General features: G+C 38.4%; 1 pseudogene; it reads left to right on the forward strand.

The window, feature by feature from the left end:
- The first annotated feature begins 8220 nt into the window (after positions 1-8220).
- On the forward strand, positions 8221-9193 carry LOC124251840 (olfactory receptor 52H1-like; annotated as a pseudogene).
- Positions 9194-21902: the final 12709 nt, after the last annotated feature.

Raw genomic sequence — 21902 nt, forward strand, 5'->3', positions numbered from 1 at the left:
TGTTCTACTGTGCAATGGAAAAACTAGGATAAGTTTATAGTGTATGCTAATATAGCAAGAATTAAAAAAGCCAATGCTATGTAAAGTAAGAACTGCCTGCAGGTGCTTTTGCATACCAGGAAAATGGCATGGTCTATAGGAAGGAGACGGTTCTTTGTACAAAGATTTCCTTAATGACTTGTTTCCTTATGGAATATGAAATTATAGAGAATATGATCAGGAGGACGGAGGTGAAAACAGAGAGCCAAGTTACTCTGAATGGAAAAAGTAATGAAAATTTGGAAATTGAGATTTGCAGCTGTGGAAAGAGAAAAATGCAAGAGAGACTAAAAGTGAAAATATCAATGAGAACTTTCTCATTTAGGGGGATAAGCAGATGGATTTAGGACATTTATGATAACATTCAATTCTAATTATTGTCCATGTTATACTTTTGTAATTCCCTTAAATATCCCATCCCTGCCCCACCCACAGGAAAACCTTTTAGTACAAGTCTACTGTAAGCAATGCGTTCTGTCAGCAGTGCTCTAATGGGAATGAGAGAAGTAGCATATTTATCAGTACCAGAGGTGGTGGCACCAGTGCTGACAGAGGAGGGTAGCCTCTAGGCTCTATGACACATTGAAGAAGTAAGCTTCAGTAATAGTGCCCAGGAGAACATGGCCCTGGAAAATAGATGGAGATCTGAGACAAGGGCTGGGATTTCTACAATGCATAGATGAGACCTCAAGGCAGTTCATTTGGACACTAAAGTAAAAATTCAACCTCATTGGCCAGAGGATTTGTGGAGTTCTTATCTACAGAGTGTATTTTCTTGATTTCAAGAGAGAAGCAATTACAAGACACATTTCTGCAGTGAGGAGGGAGGTTGAGGAGGGGAAAATTAAAGTAAAGTAACACATCCAAGGCAAGATGCATCCAAATTCTATAAGCATTAGAATTAAGAAAATACCATATGTTGTGAGCATAAAAAAAGAAGAAAGATCTGGAGTTCTTCCAATAAATCTTTTGTTGAAAACTATCCATGTATTTTGAAATTATTTATAGAGTACATAGTATATATCAAATATTCTAAGCATTCAGGATATGAAGGCTAATAAGATAGAAGAGGCTCTACCTTGCTTCTATAGAGTTTATATTCTAGAAAGAGTGACAAAGAGGAAGCAAGAAAACCAATAAATCCACTACAGTCAAATAGTAATATAACCAATAGAAAAATAAAGCTGAGTAAAGTGATGGACTAAAACTGGACAATGAGGACAACAGAAGAGAGGATAGAAATGCAAAGACCCTGGGGCTGGAAACAGCTTGACATGAATTGAGAACAGGAAAAAGGCCAGGCTGGCTGGAGCAGAGTGAGGTGGGGGTAAGGGATAAGGGTTGAAGAGGAGCAGCGCCAGATCCATGAGGAGTAGAATCATCCAAACCTCATTCGTGGAAGAAGAAACTGAAGCTCACAGAGTGAAAATGACTTTTCCGAGGCACACAGCAAGGAACTTAAGTATGTGGAGCTAGAATAGAATCTGCCGCCCCCCGTTCAGCGATATTCCCATTGAACACAGCCTCGTGCTTGTGTAAACAGACTCCAGAGGAAGGGAAAAAATATTTAGGAATATCAGAGCCTGTTTTTATTGCTTTTGTGAACTCTAGTACTCTTGAATGAAGCCACATCTGACTAAATGAGGATTCTGCTGTCTGTGCCAGCTTACCAGAAATACTCACAAATATGAGACGAGGTTCTCTTTTATTCTTTTCTGGTTATTTACATCTTGCTGTGAACATGGATTGGCCAAGAGCTGAAATTTTGAAAACTTTACTGAAGGAATCATAAAGAGTCTGAGATGAGACAGTTTAAAAGTCTATATTCCTTCCATCCAGGAACTCAAACGCATGGTATTCACTGGACATGCATGAATGACTCGCATGAAAGCTTGATGACCTAGAAAAAACAACAAAGGAAGGAATTGTCTCCTGCACTGTCTCCTTTGGCCCCTCCCACCCTGTATGTTTGGCCCAGTTATCTGTTATTATTTTTCTACCTTTCCTAGGAGAGTTCATTTATTTCTATGGCTTTATCGCCTCTTTGCCGGTAACTCTATATCTTAGTTTTTGTACTTGGTCTTTCTGATAAATTTCAGTGACTGCTTTCCTACCTCAAAGGGTCAGTACTAGGATTAAAAGAAAAAAGTAGATGAATGTGCTTTGCAGATTATAAAATACTGCTCTAATATTAGCTGTTATTTCAGTATTTTCACGAATTACCACTGACATTCTCGCCTTGGATTCATCATGTTTAACCCTGAGCTCGTCATTGTCTTCTAAAATCTTCCCACCTCTTTACTCTTTCTGGAAGGAGAAAACAGGTAAGGCCCAGTTTTGCTCTTCCCTCAAGTTTAAATTTACTGTCCTAGCTGCCAATGGCTCTCTCTGTTGAGACTGGATGCAAATCTTCTATTCCATTTTCAGATCATGAAGGAAATTAGGAAATTACATATTCATGTTTGGATTAAAAAAGAATAATTATACAAAAATCAGCAGGTGTCTTTCTCGCACATAAATTGTCTTATCCTATGTCCTGTCCCTCTTGTAAATTCTCCATCTGTTACATGAGATATTAGCTATTAAGACCCTATCAGTTGGGGTGTTGACTCCTTTTATCTTCCCATTCTCAGAACTTAGAACTATATTCTACACATACATCAATGAATGCGTCCCTAATACTTTATTTTCTAGACTTTCCACATCTAACCATTCCGTAAGTCTTTGTGATTCCATTTCTGTTGTTTCTTGGATTTTAGCCCTACTAATTCACCAGTCCATTTGCCCCTGTCTTAGTCAGATACTTGCATTTTGTACCTAGACCAGATATTGCATATTTTTTTTGTTTTTTTATTTTTTTGCTGAGGAAGCTTTGCCCTGAGCTAACGTCTGTTGCCAATCTTCCTCTTTTTTGGTGAGGAAGATTAGCCCTGAGCTAACATCTATGCCAATCTTCCTTTACGTTGTTTGTGGGTCACTACCACAGCATGGCTGTTGAGTGGTGGAGTTCCATGCCAAGGATCCAAACCTGTGAAGCTGGCCCACCAAACTGGCACACACCAAACTTAACTATTATGCCATGGGGCCAGCCCCCTGTTTTTCTTTTTGCAATGGACATTTATATTGTTTTTTGTTCTTTCCTCCCTGAAGTCCCAGGATATAGTTGTACATCCTAGTTGTAAGTAGTTCTAGTTCTTCTATGTGAGCTGCCACCACAGCATGGCAACTGACAGGTGATGTGGTTTCATGACCAGGAAGTGAACCCAGGCCGCTGAAGCAGTGAGCACCAAACTTTAGGCACTAGGCCATCAGAGCTGGCTCCATATACATTTTATGTCATATGCCAGTGACAAAAAGATGTGTTCAGAAGAATAACATAGGGCTTATGGACAGTGAGTTATGGAATAGATTTACAATGTCTACTTTGGGAGAAAGGAGGCAGCTATATGTTTTATGCTTTTTCATCTGCCATTGTGAGCCTAGATTATTAAAATTAATTTACAAATTATTTCTCTGTCATAATTTCTATCCAATATCATTCAAAAAACACCTATTATATGAAAGAAAATGTATACAAACTGGGAGTAGAGACATGGAGCAAGTACACACGCTGTTTACAAAGAAGTTTATGACTTAGCAAAAGGAGTAAGTCACATACATAGAGACTTTTCTCAGATAATCCTATGTATTGCCATGATTGGGATAAGGTGTTAGGGAAGCACAAAGGAAGCATACTCAGCCATTCCTTGCAGTCAAGGAAAGTTCCCTGGAAGAGTTCATTGCTGTGATAGTCTTGAAGAACAAAAAGAAGTTGAGCCCCAAGAATAAAGGGAATGGGACCTGCCAGCCAGAGGGGATGGCCTGAGCATAGGTGGGAGACAATGTGTTACAAGTTTAGGTTGATGGAAGTATGATCCATGATGATGATGACCTTGCTCGGAAGGGTTGTAGGGGCTGGACATTAAGAAACATGACAAACACGAAATAAATCAAAGTCTTCAGTAAATATAGGAAACTGGTTAGAATATCAGTAGATGACGTTTATAAACTGTCTCATAGCTTGATGCTATTGTTGACTTTTGAAAATTAATAATTAATCACACATTCTCTTTTTCCTCTTGCAAACTAATTGTTAGGCATAGGAGTCAGACATGGAGAAGAGACTATGAACTTCATTTCTGGTAGTGTTGAATTCAATAATGTGATATGACTGTATATTAGATTGGATTTCTACTATTTAAGTACAAGTCTAAATTTGGGAGGACACGGAAGAATGGGTCAGGATCCATGGAACAATCATGTTAGCTCGTTCATCTGCAGAAGGACACCATTGAATGACAAATGTGGAGATATATATATGTAGACATATGTAGAGAAAGGCCTCCAGCTCTTCTCAAACTATCACTGAGGAAGGACGAGGTTTTTTTTAATTTTACAAAACTGTGGATTAACACTTTTGTAAAAATAAATTACTAGAAAAATAAAATTTAAAAATAACCATGGAACATGCAACTCTCATCTCTATTATTATATTCAAAGGCATAAAATATGTTACAATAAGTATAATCGAAATAAACACAGGAAAAAAATAAAAGACTTACAGAATTTGTACACACTGCTTCTTGAAAGTGCACAAATGAGTGGTTAATGTACAGAACTTACGTCACATTCATGAGATTTGTCATTTTGCATAGATTAAACAAAAACCTGTGAGTGACATAGTGAAAGCCGCCAATTAAAAGCCTCTATGTGCCTTTTGAAGCAATATCGTGTGTATCAATATTTAAAATTTTTAACATGTCAAATGAGCTTGCATTTTGCTTGTTAATTTATCTGACCTAAGTTGTATTTGATGATAGTGCTATTTGTAAGTAATAATTTATGATTAAACTATTTTTTTGTATGTTTTGTTTGGTCAGATGTTGCTGTTCTAATGTTAGTGTGAGGGAAACCTTTCTCACAAAGATCTATTAATAGGAATGGAATCAATGATTTTAAAGCAATTTCATCATTTCAAGGACACATTTTTGTATTTCATTCAAAATTAGCAAGCAATGCTATATTTTCATTATTTATCTTCAATACTTCATTAGTACCTAGTTCCCACGATTTGTCCTATAAGCTATATTTAAATTCAAATGATCATTCAACGAAAGAATTTGATTCTGAATCCTTGAACTTTGTATGTGTGGATTTTGTCGTGATGAAAAATAAAATTTGAAACCTTCTATTAAATTTGTAAGGTGTTCAGTGATAATTTTGTAGATGTGCAATATAAAGCTCATCACTTATTTTATTGAAAACTGTTATTTTATGAAATATGATATTTTGTAAAGCATTTATTATATGCCAGGTACTGTTATAAGATATATATATATATACACATACATACATATATCTTATATGTATTATATAATATATACTACTCATAGAATCATTAAGAGAAAGGTACTACTACCTTTACTAATACAATTAATATTATTAGTAGTTTTATTTTAAAGATAAGAAAGTTAAGACATAGCAAGGTGAAGTAACTTGCCCAAAGTCACAAAGTTAGTAAATGGAAGAGTCAAAATTCCACAAAGATCCAGAACCTAAAAACTTGACCACTACTCCTGATGGTTTTCTCCTCCACATAATAAGAATACTAATAACTTCTTCCTCTAATTCCCATTATATTGTCTTGAGGATGCATAAAGCTATGTGGAAAGAAAGAAGAGGAAAATGAACTGAGCATTTATTGAATGCTCACTGTGTAATAGATAAATAGGTTATATCATCCTCATCTTCTTTATAGATGAGTAGAAAATGGAGTTCATTCAGAGATGCTACCTCTCAAGTGCATTGAATAATTGAGTAGTAGATTCAGGCTTTAAATCAATATCTCCTGGGCCTAATACAGTTCTTTCCTCCACTTGACACTGAAACCCAGGGTGGAAAAAAACTTCCTCAAAAGAAGAATAAATGTTAGGCAGAAAAGTGATGTTAAAAAAATTATTTAAAATAAGAATTTTATGCATAAGCACACATATTTGCATTTTTATTATGATCAGCTTCTTATGCATTGGGACACTAAGGATAAAAAGCCCTTCAAAATAAACTTTTTCCTCAAGGAATGCAGTCTAGAAAGGGAATAAAGGCACAAACATGAAAAGATCTCTAATAAAATAGGAAGGAATGTTCTCAGGACACAACAAAAGAGTGATTTAGTTGAAAAGAGGTGGAGAATCTCAAGAAATGGATCTTCCACTGTGGGCTGAGTATGGGAGTGGGTAGAGATGAGATGTGAACCAGGTTTTCAAGGATGAGTTTGTCTTGGGCTAACCTTCAGGTTGAGTTGCTCTTCTCAATCTCGGAGAACTTCAGGATAGATTACTCTCTGGTATTAATAATGATTAGCAAGCAGTCTACTAAATTATGTACAGATGTTTCTATTTCTTTAACAATTCATTAAAGATTACATAAATCAGTATCTATTAGGTATGAATAGGTATTTTGACTTATTTTAATGATGAATATAATTTTTAAATACAAAATATATTTGGATATAAAAGAGTACTCTATTCTTATACAATTATCTACATTTTAAAGAAAATTCTGTCTGGAACAGACAACGGGAGCCCAGGTTTATTTGGTAAGGGTTTTTGAAATGACATGATCATATTTAAACTGATGATAAACGGAAGTGTCCACCTACATAAGCTGCTGTGTGTTAGCATCTCTGAATTTGGGTATATACACATATATGTTTATGGCCATGTGTAGGTGGTAATAAAAATAAATAATATTCCATGGGATGATGAATTTTAGGCATGACAATTCTCAAATGTTCCCCTTGTGAGAAAGATGTTGAACTGGCAAAGCTAAGTGCCAAAATAATACACAAGTTATTAGATAACATATTAGGGAGAAAATGCAAGTGCATAGTTAGAAAAGTCCTATTTGGATGGTGGATTCCAGATAAGTTATCATATTTCCGCTAATTAGTTTTTTTTGAGATGGTGGCATATCAGAAGGTATTAGAATAATAGGTGGAAGGAAGCAGGGTGGGCATTACTGTAAATTTCTAAAACAAGAAATCAAAAGTGAATTTGAGGAGAGCATGTATTTAAATGCATTGAGACAGAGATGAGAATAACATGGGGATAATAGGAAGATGTAGAGATAAGGATAGGTGAATATAAGACAATTGCTAGGTATAGAAAAGGATTAAGTCGAGGTCAAGTTGGGAGAATTTATTTGGATTTCTTAGCAAGATTTGAAAACATCTGTTTAGCCCCTTCCAAAATCTGCTGGGTCCTCATTCCATAAATAATGGGATTGAGCATAGGTGGGACGACCGCATAGAGGTTGGACAAGAGGTTATAGACATAGCGTGGGATGCGTCACTCACCAAACCTGTAGGCAAAGACAGAAAAGAGGGCAGGGATGTAAAAAGCTAGGATGATACAGACGTGGGAGCTGCAAGTGCTCAGGGCCTTGGCCCAAGCATCTCGAGAAGGGAGGTGGAAGACAGCTTGGAGAATGTGAATATAGGAAACAGTGATAAGGATGATGTCCAGGCCTGTGGAGAGGTCGCAGGTCCTACAAACACTGTGGGCTCTGCACACAGGCATATTCTCTATAGACAGTCACACATGAGCTCTGTGCAAAGTGCACAGTGAAAGGCTCTGCCTGCAGACAGTCTCTGCATCCTCATTCAGAGGCTCTTCACAGAGCTGCAAGACTTTCAGACAACTACAGGACTCAAAAGCATCGCCATAGTCACAAAGTGCTACAGGTTCTGGAAAGAGCAGGAATAGCTAGAATGTCAAAAACAATCTCTATAATCTCTAGCGGCATATGAACTGTAATGAGCTCTGCAAAAGTCCCCGGCTTTGTGCAGAGGGCTGGAGTCCCGCACCAATGAGCAATGCCTCTGCTTAGCAGACTAGGTGGAGGAACAGGGTGGGGGGCAGCGGGTACTGCAGACTCTATATCTCCTTTCCCCCAGGCACAGATGCTGTGACAAGTATGGAGACATTGAAGGCAGCAGTGGCATGTGGAAAGAACACTGGACAGTGTGTGAAAAAAAAACCTGATTCTGAGATCTGCTTTGTCACTTTGAATATGATCTTAGTTGTGGAAAGGACTTAAAGGGAATTTATAGCCTGTTATTCTCAGGAGTCAAATATGATATTTTGTCCTCAGGAAATGACAATCACCATGATGGCCACATTAAATTTTACCAGTTTCAATCCAGGCTTCTTCTTTTGGTGGGGATTCCAGGGCTGGAGCACTTCCACATCTGGATTGGCATTCCTTTCTTCACTATCTATCTTGTGGCCCTTGCAGGTAATGGTGTCCTTCTCTACCTCATCACTATGGACAGCAGCCTCCATGAACCCATGTTCTTCTTCCTCTCAATGTTGGCCTCTGCAGACCTCATCTTATGCACCACGTGTGTCCCCAAAACACTTGGCATCTTCTGGTTGAATGCTCAGGAAATCACATTTCCTGGCTGCCTCACCCAGTTGTTCTTTCTCCACTTCAGCTTTTTCCTGGACTCAGCCATCTTATTGGGCATGGCGTTTGATCATTACATGGCCATTTGCTCCCCTTTGAGTTACACGAGCATCTTGACACCTAAGAGAATTGTCAGGATCATGGTGGGCATTGCTGGTCGGAGCTTTAGTGTTATTTTGCCTGTTGTTTTCCTGGTGAAGCGTTTGCCTTTCTGCAGGACACCTACCATCCCTCACACATACTGTGAGCACATAGGGGTGGCCCGCCTCGCCTGTGTTGTTATCTCCATCAATATCTGGTATGGCTTTGCTGTGCCTGTAATGACTATTATCTCAGACCTCATCCTCATTGGTATTTCCTACACTCCCATCCTTCGTGCTGTTTTCCACCTTCCATCCAGAGATGCCCTCCAGAAAGCCCTCAGCACCTGTTTTCTCATGTCAGTGTCATTCTCATATTCTACACACCAGCCATATTCTCTGTCCTTACTCACCGCTTTGGTCACAGTATCTCTCGCACTTTTCACATTTTATTTGCCAACCTCTATGTGGCAATCCCTCCTGCACTCAACCCCACCATTTATAGTGTGAAAACAAAGCAGATCAGGGAGAAGGTCATCTTTCTGTTCTTTCCTAAAGGGATGTACTGACCTGGGGATGAGGACATGGACAGAGAGATTGTGGGAAGTCAAGTACTCATATTGATTTAATAGAATTACTTATGTAAATGCCTAGCATAAAGCCCTCCAACAATGGATCTAACTCCTCTGAATTTGAAGACCTTAATTCTGTTGGAAGAATACATAGGTAGAATTAGAGAGAGAGAGAGACGTAAGGATTTTTTAAGTCTCAGGAAAATGATAGGCAGCAGATGAAAATATCCTAATTTTCTACCATCAAAAACATAAATGCATAAAAGTTTTACACTTCCTTTGGCACTTTTATCCTGTTTCAAATTCCTCATTTTAAAATAAAGGAACAAATACTACTTAATTCATAAGCTTGCTGTGGGGTTAAATTTGTTTAACACACATTAAGCAAATAAATGCAATAACTATTTGTGTGTTGAAAGTTCCAAGTCTAAAGCTCTATTCTCGATTCTTTCTCTGTCTCACACAGCCAACTCTCCACTTGACAATTTCTCTTGGCTCTCCTACTAAAACTTCAAAATCAACGTGAAGCAAAAAAATTACCTTGTCTCCTCTTCCTTTCTTCACAATCCACCCATTTTCTTGATTTCTCTCTTATTAAATGGTATGGAATTCAACTAGTTTCCCAAGCCAAAGCCTTTCTCTTTATCTCATTTATTTTCTTTAATCATTTAAAAATTGGTTTACCATTATGTCTCCCGAATAGCCTTTAAGTTCATTTACATGTTTCACATTAAAACGTGATCAATACTTTCTCTCTCTCCTGGATTTTTTCAGCAGCATCATTTAGGAATTTGCTACTTCTGAATTCTTTTCTCTGCCAACCATTGTTTGTTCAAAAACTAGAGTGGTCTTACCAAACTCCAACTAGATCATGTCAATCATCTGCTTAAAACACTCAACAGTTTCTCCTTCTGCTTGGAATAAAACCCAAATATCTTATCATAACTTCCAAGCCTTATATGGCAAGATTGGTGCTAACCAGTTATCCCTTAGGGTCCACTGACTCAACTTTCCCCTCTCCTCTGCCTCATTCCTTTACGTGCTCTTTATGTTATAATTACCCTGTATTACTTTCGGTTTTGCAAATAACCTATGTTCTCTTTTCCTTCTGGACCTGCATGTATGCTATTCCCTCTGGAATCTGAAACTAAGCATGAATTTGGTTAGGAATGAGAGTAAAGGGAAGTAACTTTTCAATCTCTTTTTCTTGTTCTGTTTCACACCTACTAGCATAGCTGTAATTTTTGTTTTAAATGGGAAATAAGTATTGATGAGAGCATGGAGAAATTGGAACATTGATACATTATTAGTAGGAATGTAATATGATGCAGTCTCTACAGAAATCAGTTTGCCAGTTCCTCAAAAAGTTCAATATAGAATTATCAAATGACTCAGCAATCCTACCCCTAGGTATATACCAAAGAGAATTGAAAACAGGTGTTCAAACCAAAACTTGTAAATGGATGTTTATAGTTAGCATTGTTTATAATAGCCAAAAACATGGAAACAACTCACATCAAATATACATCAATTGATGAACGGGTAAAGTGAATGTGTTAAATCTAAACAATGGAATAGTTTTCAGCTATAAAAAGGAACGAAGTTCTGGTACACAATATAATGTGGATTTATCTTGAAAACATTATGTTAAATGAAAGAAGCCAGACACAAAAGGCTGACATATTGTTTGATTCCATTTATATCAAAAGTCCATGATAAGCAAATCCATAGAGACAGAAAGTGATAAGTAATTGCCAGGTGAATGGGGGAGGGTGAAATAGAAAGTGACTGCTTAGTGAGTATGAGATTTATTTTGGGGTGATGAAATGTTCTGGAATTAGATAGTGGTGATAGTTGTACAACATTACAAATGTACTAAAAGCTACTAAATTGCACACTGCAAAATGGTAAAAATGGCAAATTTTATGTTATGTGAATCTTACCTTAATAAAAAAGTTAAGTAATATGCTCAATGTCATACAAATAACATCTGATGAACATGCAGCTAATAAATCTGCCTGATTCCAAAGTCTTTGTTTTACCCACTCACTATCCTACCTCCCAATGAAACAGGATTTCTCCAGCATAGTGATCTCACCCTTTTACATCTTTTTGAGAGTCCTTAATGTCTATCTCACAGAGTTGTTGTATGAGGATCCAATGGGAAATTGGAGGCTAGAGCACTTTAGAAATTATAAAATTGTATACAAATGTATTGTGCCACTGTCATTAATGTCATTATGTTCCCTCCTATTAGCTTTCGCTCTCCTTACGGTCAAAGGTTAAAAACAAAACAAACCAAAAACCGCATCCTGTGTCTACAGCAAAGTCCGTCTATCTCCCTCCTCCTTTCTTTTCCCACCAGAGTTCATTTAGCTACAGTGAAGTGTCCTCCCACAGCTTTTCCCTATCATATGGGTACCACCCACTTTGGATGGAGGATGACAACAGACACTACATGTGCGGATCCTCCATCTGCACAGCCCATATTCCAGGCAGTGTGGGCCAGTCTTGCACTTCCATCCTTCAGAAGCCCTTGTGGGAATTTTCAAGGCAATTTTGCCTTGCTACATAATCATAAAACTTCCTTCTTCTCAGCTGTCTACTCAGATTCCTGGCATATTGTGGGTTGTATAGAAAATATTTGTGTGTTTTTCCTGAGTTGACCTTTCTAAATAAATTTTCTCAACATCTTAGGATCCTAGGACAAGAGCAAGTCTTGAGAAATTAATTTACAACCATACTTAGTGGGATAACTACAGATAATGGGAGAACTCTTGAGAGATTTACCTAACTCCAGAAATAAGAAGACATGGCTGGGTTTTAGAACTGGAGATAATGGTCTTATCTTTTCCCTGGAGAGATTTATTTCCCATTAGTCTGAAGGAGACTTTCTCAAAAGGAGAGAAGGTAGGGGGAGGAGGGATAGTCTCTCTGGATTTTATAAGCAGAAAAAATACATTTTTCTTCATTCCTTAAATTTGTAAGCATAAGGCATTTGTATGCATAGGACGTTTGACCTGGCCTGTATTATATAGACCTAGGGATAAGAATTGGGTATGGGAAACTGTTATTATATGCTTTTTAAGTGAATAATGATCATCTGTCCCTGATCCAGAACACTTTGTGTGTGCATTCAGGATAAATTGATAACATGAATATTTAAAACTCAGCACATGCTCAGTACCAGCTTCCAGTATAAATGGTCTTCTACTTCCAACTCAACCACATAAATCTTGAGTGGCTTCTATCTCTATGCCTATACCTGTCTATCCCTCTCACTCTGTTCCCTGTAACCACATACATCCACATATCTAAAAATGCCTATCTAAGTCACAGTAAAATAATGTGTTACCCACCCCCAAACAATACTACCAAGCTTAGGAATATGAAGGGTCATTGGGAAAAAAATGACCAAGGGGAGGTTATCATGAGAATTCAGAAGAAAAGAACCCGGTAGAGTGGCTGAAGCTCAAGGGCAGCAGTAAAGGTCTGAAGTCGTGGTCTGAGCCATCTTTTCGGAGTCAAACCCAAGCTGCAGTTTTTCAGGTTTATTCTAATCCCAGTGTGCCAGGCCTAATAAGAACTAGTGCAGCTAGTGGTGTTGCTGGAGTCTGCTCCTACTGGCTTGAGAGAACCAAGGGTTCAATTCTCAGGAATTTTGTCAGGAGGTCACCATCATATTGGTAGCTTGAAATCAATCATAATGGGAATATCTACACCCCATGAATCAGCAAATCTACTAATCAAACCCCCAAAAGCCAGTTATTAAGCGGTCACCAGCATACCACTGGCTATAATTCTCTTGAAGCTCAGAAATAACAGGCACCATATGTGAATTAGCAAATCTAAAATTCTCAATGTATTATTAGGACTCTGGGAGAGCCAATCTACTATTACCTACTTACCTTCACCTCTTTAATATCTGGAAGAAAATTTCCATCTAAACATTCTTCTGTCAATTCATCAAAAGTTCTCCAAGACTCATTATCTTCTTCCTTCTGCCAATCTTCCTAATTTGTGGTTGAGCAAGCCTGATCGGAAATAAGTAACTGGAGCAAGTCAAAAATATACAACATAGATATAATTGGCTACAGCTACCAAACACTTCTTATTTAAACTTCTTTTAAAATAGATTCGATAGGTTCTCAGTTGATTTTTAATTCTATAAAATTTTATTTTTTGTGTATTCCAAGAACAATTTTGAAAAACATTAGTAAACAAGGACATTCTGTCCTTCAGGGAACACAATCCAGTTGATCTCCTCAAATTTCCCCTCCCAGAGATTTTTGAGAAACTCCCTACCCAGTGCTGAATGGATTTCATCACTGAAAAAGGAACTTATAATGGAATATACTACACTCTTTTTTTTTTTTTTCCAGGAAGATTAGCACTGAGCTAACATCTGCTAAACCTCCTCTTTTTTCTGAGGAAGACTGGCCCTGAGCTAACATCCGAGCCCATCTTCCTCTACTTTATATGTGGGACGTCTACCACAGCTTCGCTTGCCACACGGTGCCATGTCCACACCCAGGATCCGAACCAGTGAACCCTTGGCCCTGAAGGGGCACATGCGCACTTAACTGCTGCGCCACTGGGCTGGCCCCTACTACACTCTTTAAGAAGATAAAAATAAAATTTACAACTCTGCCATCACTTTAAATTGTCTCAAAATTATTAAGTAATCTTCATTAGAAAGGAAATTGATTTTCTCATTAACAAAGAAAAACCTTTTTATTCTGTATCAAGAAAGATCAACTTATAAACAAAGAAAGCATAATTATTAATTATTTAAAAGATAATTACTATTTAATGCTCACCATTTATTGTTAAATTAAAAAAAGAGGTTAAAAACATTCTTATGCTCGGGGTCATTGTTGGACAATAGCAATGCTACATAAACATATATTTGCAATGATAGGAGGTCTTGTAGATGAAACATGGAGATATTAACTACTGTTTCACCTGAGTAGTGAACTCAGGTGATTTTGTTTTATTTTTGTTTTATCTGACAGTTTCTATTTTTCTATTATATGAAAAAATTGTATTATTTTAATGTCAAATATATGGTAAAAATTTGATGAAGGTTGTTTTGTTATTAAAGGGAGTACTAAAAATTTACGCTTTCATTAGAAGTTACTTAATTGGTGCCTTCAGCTCTTAGAGTTTACTCCATATTCCCTTTAATCCATAGTAATGTAACTTCTTTAGGAGGAGCTCCAGGCTCACAAAGCATCTGAAGTTGTCCTTTGACTTTTAAAAATAAACCAGGAAGTCTGGTACTGATTACTGTCACTTGAAATATTTGTTGATGCTATGAGTGAGCATGGCAAAGAATAGGGAGTTACATTTACCAAAGAAAAGAGATGTGTATGAGACAATATACACATATTCTTTACTTTATATTAAGGTATATCCCTAATATTACTTAAAGTTAAAATCCAGTTCATTTTCCCTGCTTACAAAGATCAACTTGCTGGGCAAAGTAACATCTTAGATGTGTTCTCTCAAGCTTTTAAAGTGGAAGAAGCAGTGTGTGTGAGCCCGTACTGCATAGACAGGCAACCAGGAATTCAAAGTCAGGATCTAGCCACCCAGCGAGGTTAAGATTTGAGAAGCACCCATAGAATCTCTAAGTTCCCCAACCTATCAAGAGCTCCCTTTCACCATACCACTGACCCAGGCATATCTCAGATCTGGAGTCCTACCTTGGGTTAAAAGATTAAAGCACTCTCTTGAAATAGACCCTATTAAAAGCCTGTCTCATTCTGGGGCTCCTGACAGCTCATATTCTCATTATAAGTGTTTCCGTGAGTAGAAAACTAGAACAGGATCATCACAGCTGCAAAATATCACAGAGGAGGGCCCTCAGAGGAAGGTATAGGAGTAGTCATTATTCCTGAGAAAGAACATAAGAAGGCTGAGCCTAGAGATAGGGAAAAATGGCTGCAGGGGAAGGAGGGAGAAAATGCAGATCCAGAGAATTTAAAGTATGGAGAAGGGTAGTGAAAAAAGTATACACTAAAACACTACTTACTTTACCTCCTGCCCATGTGGCCAGTCCACAGACACAGGAATGGCTTCTTGCAACCTAGATGGTTACAGTAACTGCTTCAAGACCGTGTATTCAAGTTCCCTGGAATGTTCCACCTGCTGCCACAGCGACCTAGCTCACTCATCTGCATCCATTCCTTCAAACACAGAAAGGAGATCTCCCCTAAGGCATAGAAGGCAGAATGAGCCTGGGATCATTTATTGCTTCTGGAAAGTCCCAAGGGAGGGACCTCTGTCATCTGGTGCCTGGTCTTGCCTCCAGCTAAACTGCAGACAGGGACAAATGAGTCAAGAAAATACTTAATTCCTTTTCTGCTGAATAGGCAATAACATCTTGATTGTCCTGTACTGAGCTGTGAGCCCCAAAGAGGTGTGTGGGCTCAAAATTTAAGGGAGCACTGAAGACCTTGAGAGTGAGTGCCTCCTTAAATTTTTTGTATCCTAGGCATGGCACTAGCTTCTCCCTAGCACCAGCCCTGGAGGGAACACTACTTAATTCACTCCTGCAGCATCCTCCCAGCATACCCAGTGCCCCATCATGTCTGCCTGGACTACAGTGAAAGTTCTCAAACTAATTTTGCTGCCTCTAAAGCTTCATGCTAGGTGCCTCTTACTTCATTCCAGTAGCAAGTCAACACGAGAGCCAGAAAGAACATTCCAATAGGTCAATTTCATTCTCTTACACTTCCAAGTAAAACCCTCCATCAGCCCCTTCATCCTTTATTCTTTAGAGTAAGATCCAAGTTCCAAAGCACAAGAATCGAGTTCTTGCTCAGCTCCCCACACTCTTCTTCTGATCTCGCCTTCCCTCTTCTGAGCCTCGTCCACACCAGGATGTGAAGACAGTTCCCCAATTCTCACCGTGTTCTCATTGGCCTCTTCACATCTGAAATAAGGTTCTCCCTGCCTAGCATGTTACCATTCCCACGGTTTGCCTTGAAAATTCCTATTTTCCCTTCGAATCACAGCTCGAATATAAAATTTGTGACCCTCCAGCTCTCTCTCCTAATTATTACCAGCACACTCCTCTGTGTCCTCATAGCAATCTGTGCTTTTTTAGGTCATATCTCTTGTCACTCTGTATTGGAATTACTTGCTTCCAGTGTGTCTTCCCCACTAATCTGTGATCTCCTTGAGGATGGTAAAAATTGCCTTAGCTGTACCTATATCTGCAGCACCTGTTACACATTAATTAGAGTAAAATCTAATTTAAAAAACTGACTGTTATGTAATGCCCCAGACAATGTGCAAAGCACTTTATAAACAACATCACAATCAGTCCTCAAACCTTGTGAGATGGTTAAGATCTCCATGCACACATGAGGAAACTGAAGATTGGATAGTTAAATAAATTTCCCAATTTCATCCCAAGGGGACTAATGGAGTTGGTGAGTTGCAGCTAGCAGTCAGTGTTTGGCCTCAAGCCCTTTCTCCTTGATCCCTTTTCTGTGCTGTCCCATAGACTGCCCAACAAATGGTGGTTGGGGGAATGCATAAGTGAATGAAAGGCAAACTAGGGCAGGGAACACACTGTTAAGATGAATGTCATCTTCAAGACACTTCCTTGAACAGGTTATTCACTTACTAAAAAAAGGCTTCCATCACCCATGCTTTTTGATACTTGTATTTAATGTTTTTTTAACATGAACCACAAATGAAAAACAAAATATCTGATTCTAAGGAGCTTATTTTTGCATATTCCTCCTTCTTGCCAAAGGGCCTTTGCACATGCTTTGCTCTGTGTCTGGAATGCTCTCCACTTTTCCTTTAGCCTACCAAAGATAATGTCACACAATGCGAAGTAGAAATAGAATTCAGGAATCAGACTAAGTTAGAAAATTCTCAACTTAACAGCTGAACAATTTGGATAAACTTTCTATCTGTCATTTCTCTCACTTGTAACATGGAAATAACCAGGAGATCTACCTCATTGGAAAGAAATGAAGACTAAATTGGATAATGTTTCTAAAGGGTTTGGCTGTGTAATTAACATATAGCAAGAGCCCAATAAACATTATTTTATTACCTTTCAGTTAAAGTTTACTTCATCTTTCAAATATCTTCCTCAAAGAATTTTTTCTTATCCCCCCAGGCATGATCAGAGACCTTTATTGTTTACTCTCATTATACTCTATAGATTTCCATAACAATAATCGAAAGTAATGATTATTGGGGCCAGCCTGGTGGTCTAGTGGTTAAGTTTGGCGTACTCTGCTTTGGTGGTGTGGGTTCAGTTCCCACGCACAGACCTACAGCACTCATTAGGGGCCATGTTATGCTGGTAACCCACATACAAAATAGAGGAAGATTGGCAACAGATGTTAGCTCAGGGTGAATCTTATTCAAGCAAAAAGAGGAAACAAAAGTAGTAACTGTTTTCACACATAAAATCTGTTGATTATTTGAATAATTTCTGTCTTCCTCAGTAAACTGAATACTCCATGATGAGAGACATGGCATCTCTTTTGTTCTGCACCATGTTCCTGGTGTCTAGCACAGTGCTTTCCTCCTAACAGCTGCTCAATATGTCTGTATTGAATGATTGAATGCATGCATGCATGAATGAATGATCTGTTGCCTCCCTACCTCAGCAGATTCATTTCACAGCACTTCTTTAAGTATCTCTGAGTCTACTAAGTGACACAAATTTCCCAGAACACATCAGATCCTCTTACATTTCCAAGCCTTTGCACATGCTGGTCTCTTGGCCTGAAATGTCTTCTGTCTGTCTTCCTCTAATCCTTAAGACTCGTATAAATTAAACTACTACTCAAGATCTTTTCTGATCCCTAGGCTGTGGTCTTACTCCTCTACTCAGTTTCCATGGACATCTTTTGCTTTCCTGTGGCTCTCATTCCGCACTGAAATTTCATTCTATAAATCTATTGACCTCAGTTGGTTATGTCCTCAAGTGAATTGATTGATATTTGTCTCTGAATAAACAGGGCCTACTATAATGCAGGGTATGCTCGACCTGACACATTATTTCTAGTTTTAATAATTGCTTTTTGTGTGAAAGAAGTGATCTTGAAATCCTTTTACAGATATCACGCATGGTGCTTACTGTATTTTACACATGTTAGTTACCTCCCCCATTGAAGTGAGTTTCAAAGTGGATTATTACAATAGAATTATAGGTAACCATCTTTAAGCAGCCTAAGTGGCTAAGAACTCCAATTCCCCTGCCTTGACCATCAATTCCTTACCCACAGGGAAGACTATATAATGATAACTTGTGCTCTTTTTTATATTAGTTATCTATGTTGTGCAACAAATTACTTCAAAAGTTAACAACTTAAAACAATGATAAGCATTTATTGTCACAAACAATTCCTGTGTGTCAACAATTCAGGAGTGGCCTATCTGGGCAGTTCTGTCTTGGGTTTCTTATTAATAGCAGTCAAGATGTTACTGGGGTTGCAGACATCTGAAGACTTGGCTGGAGGGGATGGTCCGGCGGCACAGCAGTTAAGTTTGCATGTTCTGCTTCGGCAGCCCGGAGTTCGATGGTACGGATCCCGGGTGCGGACATGGCACTGCTTGGCAAACCATGCTGTGGTAGGCGTCCCACATATAAAGTAGAGGAAGATGAGCATGGATGTTAGCTCAGGGTCAGCCTTCCTCAGCAAAAAGAGGAGGATTGGCAGCAGTTAGCTCAGGGCTAATTTTCCTCAAAAAAAAAAAAAAAAAAAGACTTGGCTAGAGCTGGAGGATCTGCTCCCAAGATTGGCCACTTATGTAGTGCTGTTTGTTGGCAAGAGGCTTCAATTCCTCCCAACATGGGTTGGACCTGTCCTAAAATCATTGATGCTGACATCTCCCAGAGTAGGCAATTCAAGAGAGACAGTAAGAAGCAAGCTTCAGTGTCTTTTATGGCCTAGTCTCAAAAAGGCACACCCTATTACATCCACCGTATGCTATTTGTTAGAGATGAATCACTAAATCTAGCCCACATTTGAGGGGAGGGGAATTAAGCTCTACCTTTTGAAGACAGAAGTATCACAAAATTTGTGAACGTATTTGAAAACCACCATACTTGTTGTTTATCTGTATAAATCACCTGAGTTCTTCGTCTTTCTGATGTTTGGTCATCTAACTTTGGGAGACCTTTTTGCACCAGGCTATCAGCATCAAAATGCCCTGGCTCCACAGAGGAACCACAATTCGCATATTATTTTTGCCATCATTGATTCTACTCACAATAACAATCGTTCCCCAAAACGTTCTATCTGAATAAATAAAGCACTTATAGGAAACATGGACAAACACCTCCCAAAAGACCAAAGTAAGTTGAGGGCAGCCATTAGATTCCCCATTTTCTCTTTTCTTGTCTAGTAATCATGTTTGTCATGGTCTATAAATTTTTCTGGAAAAGGAAGTGGGGTAGGGGTAGGGGTTTGAACTGGGAGAATATTACAAAAATGTTACAGTAAAAAAGAGATTTTAATGTAAGGTGCACTTCTGTCAAATTGTTCTACTTTGATCTGAGTGTTTTATATCACCATAAGCTTATAAAGTGTTTCTTAAGGTTCAACAATTCAGTATTATCGCTTTTCTTTTCTATATTACGCTATAACCTTAGGAAGACTGTGATCACAAAGGGGTGAATAATCAGAAAGTGAGTATATTTGTAAATGATACAGATATAACTTTTAGGCCTTTTTCAGATGCATAAAGAAAAAGAAAATTATTTCCTAATTGGCATTATAATAGTAACTTAAATGTATAAAAGTGTTATATAAATAAATGTGATACAAATAGATGATAATATTTCTACTACTAATAATAATTGAGAGCATAGATTGAATGCATACTTTGTGAACAACCATGGAAATCCAATGATGAACATTAAGAGTGAGGTCCTTGTCATCCAGGAACTTGATTTCTGGAAGCAGAAACAGAGATCTAAACAGATCATTGCATTATGGTGCAATTAATGTTAAGGCAGGGGTAAAGACAGGAGGGGGCGAAGGATGGCTATTCAAAGGAGAAGATGCTAGCTTTTAAATTGAGTCAGACAGAAAAGAATAGGAAAGATATTCTAGAAAGAAGGAGCAACATATACAAAGGAATGATGCTTGCAAAATTATGTGTTTGTGGAACTCCAAAGAGAGCCATTGGAATTGAATCTCTTCAATTCATTGGAACTAAAGGGTGTTTTGTGGCTGAGTGGTAGGAGATGAAACTGAGGATGAAGTCAAGGGCCTGAAACTGCTAGATCTTGTATGTTATGCTAATGGGAATTTATTTTATTATAAAGGCTTTATAAATTCTCTGCAGAAATGATGATCATATTTCTATTTTGGAAAGATTATCATGGCTTCAGAAGAGAAGATGGATTGGCAGGGTGAAATTGAATTCCTTAGATTAATGAGGACCTAACAGCAGAAGTGACAAGGAACTGAATAGCGGTGATGAAGGAGGAAAGTGGTTCTAAAGATATTTTGAGGTCTAAATCTACAGGACTTGAAGCGTATGTGTGAGGAGTTTTATATGAAAATTCAAATGTTGGATCAATATGATTGATTTCTGATCACCAGGACATTCTCTCTTTAGGCTTGAGTCAGAAAGAAGCACCTGTACCCCTCTTTCATAGATCCATTTGCATTTTCATACTAAAATCACCATTATATGCACTTACACAAATGATTAAATATTATATTAATTATAACATAAACAAAATAACTCACAGACACACGCAGTCCTCTCAAACACACACAGATTTCACTGTAAATGGCTTTAGCAGAAGTGTGGACAGCAGTTGTCATTTTGGAAGCCCCAGTGCATTCTGCTTGCTCAGGATACTGCCTGTCTTAGAGGACCTGAGCCTGCAGGGACTCAATTCACCCTAGCCTTTGGGAACTCAGAACCTCAGGAGCCAGACTCCTGGGAAGTGCCTCATGGTGCAGTCCACAACTCACTGATTGGGTTTGTGGCCACGGTCTCACAGGAGCCCACAAGCTTGAGCACCTTCTCTGAACTCCAGGAAGAGGAATAAGAGGATTGGTTGCTTGGGGATGCCATTTCTGTCTATCCCTTGATCCCCATCAAAGGCCTGGGATTTGGTGAGTGTTAGATGTTTGGCAAGGCAGGCATGGTTTGGAAACCAAGGACAGAGCTCAGGCCCAGATCCTGGGGAGGCTAATTGAAAGACCTAAGGGGGGGGTGGGGGGGGGGCAAGGAGATGCTAAGAAAAGACAGGATGGACTTAGTCCAGTTTTCCCCATGAAATTGACTCTACAGTCTTGGGGTCCAGCTTGTAAACTGTCTTAGAGGTTGGAATACGTTGGGTAAATGGAGCAAACGGGAGCAAGTAGGACTAGGCTGTCCTGAGGACACAATTCAACAGCCCAAATCAAATGATCTGAGAGCTTGGATCCAGAAGAGCAGACTGGGACTCTCAGGTTTCTGTGTGATTTGAAACTTTCTGTCATCATGTGGGTTTCTGCCATCTGTGTGTATTTTCATATGTTTGTAATAATGATGATATTACATAATAGTCGTTATCTATTGAGAGCTTAATATTTTTCAGTCACTGAGTTGAGAACCTTTATCCTGTAATCCTCATGAAAATTCTATGAGTAAACAGACGTTTTAGAGAGATCAAATAACTTGTTTGATATAATAAAGAAAGAGGCACAGATCAAAAGGA

Source organism: Equus quagga, chromosome 14, assembly GCF_021613505.1.
Source record: "Equus quagga isolate Etosha38 chromosome 14, UCLA_HA_Equagga_1.0, whole genome shotgun sequence".
NCBI classification, from domain to species: domain Eukaryota; kingdom Metazoa; phylum Chordata; class Mammalia; order Perissodactyla; family Equidae; genus Equus; species Equus quagga.